Source organism: Ipomoea nil, unplaced genomic scaffold (assembly GCF_001879475.1).
Source record: "Ipomoea nil cultivar Tokyo-kokei standard unplaced genomic scaffold, Asagao_1.1 scaffold2167, whole genome shotgun sequence".
Taxonomy (NCBI): Eukaryota; Viridiplantae; Streptophyta; class Magnoliopsida; order Solanales; family Convolvulaceae; genus Ipomoea; species Ipomoea nil.
In genome coordinates this window covers 182,501-194,578 of record NW_017618595.1, presented here as the reverse complement: position 1 = coordinate 194,578, position 12,078 = coordinate 182,501, and positions in this window count along the sequence as shown.

Below are 12,078 nucleotides of genomic sequence, written 5' to 3'. Positions count from 1 at the left end.
ATCTATCGGTTGCAACCCAAGTGCCTGGTTGCACCGGTATCAATGAACCATTCACGAGGGTTTGAGCCCACGAGGTTCACTTCGGTCACCATAGCCGAAAGGCTAATCTCGACCTCCTTCTGACTGCTATCTCCAACAATATTAGCTTCAGAACTCTTGTTCTTCTTCCTTGGAGCCTTGCATTCAGATTCTCTATGGCCATGCTTGCCACAATTGTAGCATTCACCAGGAAACTTGTTCTTGGTAATGCCACCTTTCAGACCTAGCTTTCGCTTGTCCTTCTTGTTCCTCTTGGAGCTCTTACCGTGCTCCACAACGTTGGATTTAGCGCCAACAACGATAGGAGCCTTCCTATCATTCGTCCTGTTCCCTTCCTCAATCCTGAGTCGCTGGATCAGGTCCTCCAGATTCATCTCCTTTCGCTTATGCTTAAGGTAGTTCTTGAAGTCCTTCACCTTGGAGGCAACAAATGGATCACAGATCCCACTTGGAGCTTCACTTAGCACCATGCCCTCGTTACGGATCTCATCAAAGATTAATTGCAAATCATCTACCTGACTTAGCACGGTCTTTGAATCAACCATTTTGAAGTCGAGGAATCGGCCAACTACAAATTTCTTTGAGCCGGCATCCTCACTTCGGTATTTATGATCCAAAGCTTCCCACAACGCTTTTGATGTGCTTATCTTTCGATATACATCATATAGCGTGTCACACAATCCATTCAGGATGTAGTTTCGGCAAAGGAAGTCCGAATCCTTCCAATAGCCAACCGCCATCACGGATTGTGCATCTTGTTCCTTCAACTCGGGAACCTTCTCGGACAAGAACCTCGCCAAACCGAGAGTTGCTAGGTAGAACAACATTTTCTGTTGCCACCTCTTGAAGTTCGAACCAACACCGGTGAACTTCTCCGTCTTTTCAGCCGAACCACTCGATACCGAAGGTACCCGAGACATGGGAATATATCCCTCAGTGCTCCCACCATCTTGTGAACCAACATTCACTGGTGTAGCTTGGGAATTAGCAACATTGTTGCCATTTCCTCCATTGTTGTTCTCAACAATATTTTCTTCCCCATTGTTAACGATTGGCAACTCCGGGTTCTCCATTTCTTCAAGGAAATTAGAGAAAAATTAACCAACGGGAAAAACAAAAAAATAAGGTTTTAAGATTGTAGGAACCGTTGGTAGGAAAACAAATAATAATCAAAAATAATATTATTATTTTCTGGAAAGGAGGGAAGAAAAGATGAAGAAATTTGGCTAGTGTTTGATGTTGGGTTTTTGCAAGAGTCGAGTGAGCAATCTTTCCTTAAAACCTTATTTGCCACCTCCCGTAGATGCTAGGAGCGTTGTGGCCTAGGCTTCCCAGGAATAAACTTGCTAGTGATTCAATGTTTGAGCATTCAAACAAGGAATCCGGCGAGCAAGACAAGCTATGAACACAGTAGGCAAAGAAAGGGAGTAGAAGCAGAATTTTGAGGCTGGAAAACAATGTTTCGTGTACAGTGGTAGTGCTGTCGTGTGTAAAAATCTACTTCTCACTACCTCTCTTATATAGGGGTGAAGGAGCCAAAAGCTTTTAATGAGGCACTTTAAGGCACCCCCCACTACACCTTGTAACAGCAACATTTACCATGGGTTTCAATTCAAAAATAAAAATTGGAATTAATTCAAAGAATTAATTCCGTAACAGTAAGAATTGAACCCAACGGTCACAGAAAGCAGTACAGGTTCGTGTAGGCCAAAACTTTCAGTTTCGACCATCAGGCCGAAACTGGAAGTTTCGGCCTTGGTGCCTTGTCTCGTCTCGGCGTCCTTTGGCCGAGACCACAGTTTCGGCCTATGCCGAAACTACAAGTTTCGGCCCATGGCCGAAACTTGGATGGCAATTTGGCCGAAACTGCTCCAGTTTCGGCCAACCTAGTGCCATTATGTTGGAAAATTGTTCCGGAGTTTGGCATAACTTAGCCCGCAAGGCTAGCCAATTTCCGTACGACATTCGTGCCCGCAGGTGCCGGCGCACACGAGCTCGGGCTTGTATCAAGCCTTTTTCAATCTATGCCATTTTTAAGCTATTTTTTCCAACATTTAACTACTCATAATATACATTGAATTCAAAAATACAAGAAATTTAAGATGCAAAAATACGAAACAGAAAACTTTAATTCACCGAGCATATACAGAGCATTCTCATGCTGATAACGTGTTGTAAAATTGGCCTACTCTATCTATGACTTTTGAATGGTAATGTCGTGATTGCAGTTATTATACAACAAAGCCAAAGTACATATTAAGATAAAGAACAGAGCAAAGGATCCAGAGAGAATACAGAAAGCAACGAGAGAGAAAACTCAGAACCCATTCTATTATTGATAACTGTCAATCTTTAATGGAATAAGGTTCAAATTAGCCACTAAACGTAACCTGAAAATGCAATTAGATCACTAAACGAAAAAAAAATGTAATTAGGCCACTGAACACTCAAAAACGTGCAATTGGGCCACTGAACACTCCAAATGTATGCAATTTATCGGATAGCAGGTTACCTCCAAATGTATGCCACTGAACACTCCAAATGTATGCAATATTTAATAAATTTTAAAATAAATTTAATAATAATTTTAATTTTTTTAATAAATTTTAAAAATAAATTTTAAATTTTACCTGCTTACCATCGTTTTTTTTTTTTTTTTTAAAATTTATTATTAAAATTTATTAAAAATTATTAAAAATGCCAACTTAGCTGTCACGTAAGCTGGTAACCTGCTAAAATTGATGGTAACCTGCTATCAGGTGAAATTACATACATTTAGACTGTTCAGTGTCATAATTATACTTTTTTTTCGTTCAGTGGCATAATTGCATTTTCAGGTTACGTTTAGTAACCAATTTGAACCTTATTCCATCTTTAATTTATATATCAGGTGGTAACTCTAAATAAGGGGTAGTGGAATAATGGGCATAAATAAGTATTTACAACACTTTGAACAGAGAATTTTTTTGTTTTTTATAATTATTAGTTAACATTTAGCTATTAATTCTTTTGACTACAAATTGTATTAGTTGTTTGTAGAAGGTGTTTAGGCTCTATTTGACAGAGCTTATATCTTATTTTAAGATACTAATAAGCTATAAGCTTTATTTGGTAATGCTTCCAAAATAAGCTCGTAGCTTAAAATAAGAATAGGTAGCGTTCCAAAATAAGCTAGGAGCTTCTTAACTTTATTTTCATTTTTGTCCTTATTATTTTAAAGAAATAACACTTTTTTACTCTTTCCAATTAAATTCCTTTTCTCTTCTCCTTTATCTGCAATTATTATTATTATTATTATTATTATTATTATTATTATTTTTTTTTTTTTATTATTATTAGATGAATGAGATTTGCAACACTATTGCTACTTCATTATGGGATAATATATCACTAGTATTTTCACCCGTGCGATGCACGGAATGGAATTGTTGTAATATATTAAGAATATTTAAATCGATAAAGAGTTAATTTCACCTAAGGTCGCTTATCTTTCCTGACAATTCCAAATTTAATCTTAGACTATAGTTATTAATTATTACGATTTATTCTATGTTATAATTCTTACGTTGATATTCTTACTATTATTATTAACACTTAATTACTTTTAAATATTATTTTTACCACTTATATTATTATTATTATTATTATTAGTTTCATTTCAAGTTTTGTTAGTATATAATGGTCGTGAGACACACAATAATAATATAACCATAATTAAATATTCTTTTATATATATATATATATATATATATATATATATATATATATATATATATATATATATATATATATATTAGAAACTGTGAGTGAAAATTATTATCATTATTATTATTGCAATTATTATTATTATTATTATTATTATTATTATTATTATTATTGTTATTATTATAATTAACAATATTATTATGGTCTTGTGAAAATTAAATGTTGATTATCACCATTTAATTTTCACAAGACCATATAGCTTTATTATATATAGGATGATTATGCTAATAATTTTATTTCAAAATGTTAATTTTTTTAAAGACAAAATGTTAAATTTTAATATGTAAATGACCTAATTTAAATTTTATGATGATGTGCTTTTTTGTCTTTTTACATTTATCAGCTTATCCAAAAGTTAATTTTACCAAACACTTTCAAGCATTACAGGTAGCTTAACAACTCTTCAATTTTCAGCTTTTTACTTATAGCTTTTCAACTTCTAGCTACCTTTTCAGCTAAGTTTTCCAAATATAACCTTAGTATAATCAATTAACTACTAGCAATTGATATGCAAAAAGATGATGATGGCATGAGTATATTTAAATATATTTTTTTGTTTTTGTTTTTGACAATAATTTTATAATGATTATAATTACTTGAAATATATAAATCATTCGTGTATATATATATAATAATATACCAATAAAAATATGAAATTAGATGAACAATACATTTCAAATTAAATAAATTAAAATAAATCTATATCAGAACATACCCCCCAAGAAAGGTGGCCGGAATAGTGAAACCACTTATAACATATTTGGTTCACGAGATAAATTTTGAGGGAATAGAAATGCTATTCTACAGGAAATGAAATAGGTAAGCAATAAAACATGAATTTTATTCTATTGTTTGGTTTGCTAAAGGAATAAACTTTATAAATTGCATTCCAATGTTGGGTTGGTTAAAAGAATAGAGATAGAATAGATTTTTTTTTAAAAAATAAAACGACATAAATACTCTTATATAATATAATATATATAATAATAATGATTACGATTATGATATTTTATTATAATTGCACATATATTAGTATAGTTGCCTAATAATTTTTATGGTAATTAAGCTAAACATAGGTTATTTGATTTATTTTATAATAATTACAATTAAATTATTCATTTAGATGATATTGTCTTCAGATCTACTTTACAGAAGAATACTGATGATCTGGTAGAAGTGATGAAAAGGGAAATTGATATGTCCATGCTTGGTCAACTGACTTACTTTCTGGGAATTATAACAGTTCCAACTTGTGCCTCCAAGCCACCCTGTACAACCAGTCCAACCTTATCCCTCCATATGGAGACTTGGCTCCTCTGCCTGCTTTTCATTATATAACATATCACGTGATAGTTTACCGCCAATCATTTGAGCACGCAGCTCATATCCGCCAGCTTTTATACACATAGTCACTTAATCATTAACATAGACAATTGAGGCTCATCATTAGCCCGAATCAAGGAATAATCATAATAGAGTACAACCGTTGTACAAGCTTACAAGGATAGATTCAACCGAAGAACTCAAGAAGAATACGAAGGAACCTTTCAAAGTAATACCATAACAACGAAAGGCTTCCACATCAAAGGATCCCAACGATTGGTAATACAAGTCACCAATCCTCATCAAGAATAGGCAAGATCAATACGAGGTAAACACATACTAGTACCAACGAACAACGTAGCAAGCATGCAATTCAATCAAGATCATAAAAAAGACTCATACGAACAATATACACTTCATATCAATCCAACGAATCACAAGATTAGATCATCAACACGATTCAAGACTCACAAGTCATAATTCGGTACTTAAGGCATTGTTCTACACTTACGAAACAACAATCGAGACACACAAGTGTCCAGCGGTTCAACAAAACAGAGGCCAAAATACACCGTACCAGTGGGCGGTACGGTGGGTGGTCAACCACCCGCCACCCTTACCCGCCACTGTACTCAGCGGATGGAGCCACGGGTGGTCAGCCACCCATGCTCCCCCTCGCCACCAACACATACCCGTACTCAGCGGGTGGAACGACGGGTGGCACATTTCCCGCGGCTACCGTCCTGGGAGAGAAAATCCTTTCGGGGAAATTTGCCAAAATGCTCAAGTTCAAGTTCAAGTCCAAAACACCTCAAAACTCATACTCATCAACAAAGGGACTTGAACACATAGAATGGCTAAAAGAATAACATTCATGAACCCTAAATACAAGTTCTAACATGCATAAACACAAGAATATGCACAATTTCATTCAAGAACATCAAGAATCATCAAGAAAACATCAATAACAAGTATAAAATAGGTTTTGTAGGACATGGGTTACCTCTTGTAGCCTAAGGAACACTTCCTCCAACTCCTAATCACCCTCTTGAAGGTCTTCTTCCACAAGATCCTCCAAACACAAACGAAAACCCCAACAAAACAAACAAGATTTAGATAAAGGTGATGGAAAACCAACTAATAAAACTAGACAAGCCTAGGGAAGAAAGCTAAAATGTGTTGAGGTTTTTCCTTGCGAAGTTGGGAGGGTTTTTGGTTAGCTTGGATAGAAAGCTAAAATGTGGAGAGAATGGTAGAGAGAAGAAGAATGCTGAAAAATGATTTGGGGTGTCTTGATTAGGGTAGGGTTAAAGTTAGAAATTGGTGAAAAGACCAAAAGGGCCCATTCTTTCCACATAAAGGCTAGGAAGGAATTAAAGTTTAGAGTACAAAGAATAAAGCTCAAGGTTCTCCCATTGACCAAATTAAAAGGCTAAGGGATTTGGTCAAACTAGGTCCCTTAACTAATTTCAATGGAAATTAAGAAGGAATTGTAAGGTAAAATAGGAATTAATTAAGAAAATAATTCGGGTTTAAGGAGTAAATTTTCGGGGTGTCACACCCCCCCCCTCCCCTTAAAAGAGCTTCGTCCTCGAAGCTTGTCGTCAAGGAATAGATAGGATTTAGGAAATAATCGAGGATTCAAATCAAAATGGAAAGATTGGTAAGATTTAGAAATAGTTTTAAGGTTCAGAATGGTGTGACAAGAATGAAAGATAAGGTTAACAATAGAACATTTACCGGAAAGGAATGCTAATCCTACTTCAAACTTAACTCCCTACCTAATACTAACCACCGATCTACCCAGATCTAGACGTCTTAGCTAAGGCACAAGCTACAAACTATAAACTGACACTACAAGAACACTTAAGCTAGATCACCTGGGATTGAAGAACAAGGATTGCGTCTTTCAACTGATCACCTCTAACTTCTTCAAACATAGGGAGCATGATCTGCATGCTATATATCTTGATCTTGGCATCCGCTTGACCTTGATACGTTACTTCCCATTCATACTTTGCAGATCTTTACACAACTCTTCGGTTAACGCCCTAGTAGATTTGAGAGAGAAAGCCTTGCCTTTCTACTTGACATGTCTGCCACCCATTTGGTTTGCTCTCAAGACATAAGATAACCAAAACATACTCTTTAACGAGCTCTAACCATAGTCCTTAGCTCACGTTCAAAACTTTCTGAGTTAAGATATATTTCACACTTTTCTTATCCATATAAGCCTTCCACTGAACCTTATGCTCATGATGTTCCCAACTCCTTCAAACGAAGACCACAGTTGCCAGCTCCAAATCGTGAGTAGGGTGTTCATCTTCATAACTCTTGGGCTATCTTGATGCATAAGCGACCATCTTAACATTTTACATTATCACACAACCCACACCTCCCTTCGAAACAACACATGAAAAATTCAAATCCTTTGGTTCCGGATGGGAAAGGTCCAAAACGGGAACGGTAGCAAATGAGAAGGATATTTTAGGGGAAAGTATGCTCAATATGAATTTGTTCGACTCAAAAGGAAAGATTAGAATGAATGGTTTAGGTTTCAAACTCGAGGACAACGTTAATTAGGAATAGGATCAAAGTTGCAACTTAGGAAATAAGGTTGCCACCTTGCACATAATCATTTGAAAAGAGATATCAAGAATTAGATTTGAAGGGATAAAAATGATTTCTTAACGGAACGGTATTCGATTTGGCAAGCAATGATAAGGAATTCAATTTTAAGGGGGATAAGGATTCTCAAATTAAAGCAATTACCCCGGTTTGAAGCTTCGATCACGACATATTGGTGAAATGACGGATCTTTTTCTCGATTCTAATGAATCCCAACTTGCCTTCTTAGTTGCACGATTCTTTCTTGATAACCATCTCTGGTTGGGTGAAATACAGATTAGACCTCCATCTTAGGCTCCACGCTGTTTCTGGTAATCTTCCAAAAAGGGTGACGTAAGACCACATTTCTATCGAAGACAACATCTTGGAATATTCCATGATGCCTTGCCTCAGGTTCCACTTATGTCTTTACTAGTTGTTCAGTAGGTCAAAACCCGTTCACGGTTAATCACCTTGCGGTCTTCATCCGTCAACTAGGTATAAACCAACTTTGTTCTTCCTTGTCTTGGTTAACAGCGAGTCTTCCATGAAAACCTCGTCGTCGCCAAACCCGCTTTACTTGAGGAAAAATCCCAATATTAGGATCGGTCCTTAAGTTCACCCTCACCAGTCTAAACCTCTTTTATAATGCATTTCTCAATCTTCTCACACTTCAAAAGATCCGTGTGGCGTTGCTTCTCATCTTCATGCGTCTCATGGAGTCTAGGCATCTCCTTCCTATTCATCTTAGTCTCCATCGCTTTCAAGTTCATCATTTCTAACTTTCCTCTTCTTTGCCTCTTCGATGGTAGATGGCGCTACCATCACGCTGAATACACCGACCTCGCATTCCAACACTTCGTACTCCAAAACTCCCCGAAGTTGACTCTTGATTCTTTAATCTTTGAGGATATCTATCGCGCCGATTCGGGGATGTCCACTTGGCATGAGTTGACTTCTTCTTAGCGATTCCGCGACTGCTCTTTTCCTCCTTTCATGAGCGAGAGTCTTCAAGTCTTGATCTTTAAACTCTAATCGACGTCTTTGCTTCTTTCGGACTTCAGTAGCGCGAAACTTAGACTTCAACCCTGGAGATATGCGTAGATCTGACCGATGATACCGCATGAGGAATGCTGTCGCTTCACTTGAACGGAGACTGCACAAAAGTCTACATGAAAGAAGAACATACCAGAAAAAGTTGTAGAAGTTAAAGCAATTTCTCAGGAGCTGAGTTGAATGAAGAAAGCAGTGATGAAACGCCTCTCGATAAATTAACAGCAAGGATGAAGACTAGACAAGAAAAACTGATGAAAGAAGCACAAAAACTAGTAGTGCAAGAAGCTTCCATCACTCAGTCTAAGCAGAAGGAAGTCTTGGATAAGGCTGATCTCGAAAGTGCACAAGAACTTATAAAGCAAGGAGTTTCTGCCATTTAGCCCGAAAGTATGAAAGTTATTAAAAAGGAAGACTTGGACAAAGCACAAGAGATGATAACACAAGAAGTCTCTAATGTTGAACCATCCTACAAAGAAGCCACCACTTTACCCTTTGCTAGGTATGGAGGAGTAAAACCTAAAACCCCACTTGTGCCATATGTTGACTCCCCGTCAAGCTCAAGTGATTGGATTGAGGAGTCTTCACCCGATCCAATCCCTCCACAAGAACGCACTAATGCAAAGAAGGTCGAAATAACTCTTACACAAGAACCTGTTGAAGTGGAAAGGGACGAAAGTCTAACTCAACCCTCGAAGATTGATCACTCAAGTCTCCCACAAGAACCTGGCAAACCAGCAGAGACGAAAGGAGTGATCAACGAGCATACTCTTACGGAAGACCAAGCTCTCCACCAAGCGGTTAAGTATGAATATCATCGAGTTCTTAGTTGGCAACAATGGAGAACTTCACAGCTTGAAACTCTAGTTGAAAGACTTAACAATATGTGGGAAGAAGAAAGGTTCGCTTTTAAGTGGCAAGAAACTCAAGATGTTTATGAAGCCACAAGACTTGAAACCAAACATCGAATCTACTCCTACAAACTGACCAATTGAAGTGTTGCCAAAGGCAAAGCCCCATCCATAAATCTTGCGATCACGAAACCAACTCTTGATAAGGAAACTGTGGAAGAATTGAAAACATTAAGGGATGTCATGAAAAATTGCAGAGTCAGAGATGAGCTTGCAAGATTGCACCGCAATGACCCGTCAGCTTCTACAAGCTATAAGCCACATCGTGATCCTAATCTAAGTTCTTCAAATGATGGTGGCAACAGTGATGAAGACGAGGACAATTGTAACACCCCGTGTTACGGCCTCCAATCCCGAATTAATTATTTAATTAATTCCGTTAATAATAATTAAAAAGGATTTAATTTGATTAGGATTCCCTTTAATTAATTAATGTGGTCCACCATGGATTGTGGACTCTTGCCTAAACTAGAGTTTTAAGCCCATTAGAAATAAAGAGGGTAAACCTTTTACTAGTCAGATTCTAATTAGGAATCCTAGACCTATATATCTATTAGGAATAAAGAAAGTAGGCCTTTATTATTCAGATTATGATTAGGATTCCAAATTCTATAAATAGGGGATTAGAAAGCAATTAGAAACCTTACCACCCATAGTTATATTACACGAAAATATTCACAGGAGATTCCCCACCACCGAGCCTAGAGAGATCAAGCGGATGGAAATCTTTTAGAAGAACCTTAATAGCCAAGGGAGGATTAATTAAGGCTAAGAGGTAACCCATGTCTCAACAAAACCTATTTTCCTTGCTATAATCCCCTTCTTTGGCTTCCTCTATCTGCTTGTATCTTGATATGATAATTGTGATGCGACCTTGATGATTGATGAGATGATTCTATGTGTGATCTTGATAATCTTGATGAGGATAAGAGGATCTTGATGATTGCGTGATATTCTTGATAAGTCTTGATGTTTCTTTATTTTAAAGGTAAACTATGATCTTGTTAAATTAAATATGATTAGAGCCCTAGGATGAATCATGAATTTCGTATTGGGATTTTCTTGGTATATTTGGGTAGGAATTCACATGTTCGGGTGTTGATTATGTTTAGAAGTCATGATAGGTCGTGTTTTACATGATTGTTGCTTTTGATACGTTAATTGCCTTCGTGATGTCGTTATTTGCGTTTAAAAGTGCCTAAGCATGGTTCCGGGTTCCACAAAGGATCCCGGGACGATTATTTTGATAAAGAGTCAGTGGGGGGGGGGGTAGGGGGACCCGCCACTTACCCGCTGCCCAAAAGTGTGCGGATCTCTATCGCCGACGGGTGGCCCTCCACCCACCGGCTACCCGCAGGTCTTCACCCACTCCGGGACTTTGGCTTCCCCGTTTGATGTTCCCCAATCCCCGTGGTGTCCCAACGGACCCCGTTTGTCGTGCATGAGCCTAGTTTGATGTTTCGGGTGCCATTCGTAGGATAAAAGAGTCTTAGCAATTGCATGCTAGTTGAATCGGTAACCCGTTGGCCTAGGTGGAAGATGCATGAACCCCTTAGGACTATTATTAGTATGTGAATGATCACACGTAAGTTTATTTATATGTCTCCCCCTTCCCAATGTGCTAATACGTGCTACTATGTGTTATGTGATGCATGATACCCCAATTTGGTTGCGATCAAATTGGGTGTTCCTGAGCTGCGATTCAGAAGTTGGCAGTGGTCAAATTGGTTACTTATGAGCTGCGGTTCATTTTCCTGGCTGCGGTCAGTGATTCACTTCTTGGGCTGCGGTCCACATGGGCCTCGTGTGCTTTGGTCCACCGGTTGGACGCGCCAGGCGGTGTGTAGGGCCACTAGCCTGAGGAAGGCCATACCCCACCAAATGAGTGATCAGGCGGTGTGTAGGGCTATGGTCAGCTGCGATCCACCGACTGTATGGGCCAGAAGTGTGTAGGGTCGTAGTCTCCGAAGATCATTGCCCACCGAATGAGTCCCTCAGGCGGTGTGTAGGGCTTGATCTACTACGACCCACCGACTGAGTTCGTCAAGCGGTGTGTAGGGTCGCAGTCCCCAAAAGAGGATCACAGTCCACCGATTGAGCGTGTAAGCGGTGTGTAGGGCTGTGATCCGCCGTTGAAATCGTCGACGGTCTTTACGGTTGGTTGCGATCCCTTCGTGCTGCGGTATGAGGTAGGGTGCTGCAGCGCCGTGTTAGTACTATATGTACTAACCTTCATGTTCTGGGCATGCGATTGGTCCCACGGCGCCTCCAAAGTGTGCTTGTGTGACTTGAATGATGATGTGGACAATTAGAAAGTGAACTGTGACCTTAGATATATGTTCTTTATGATATTGTCTCTATATAGCTGTTTATCATTGTT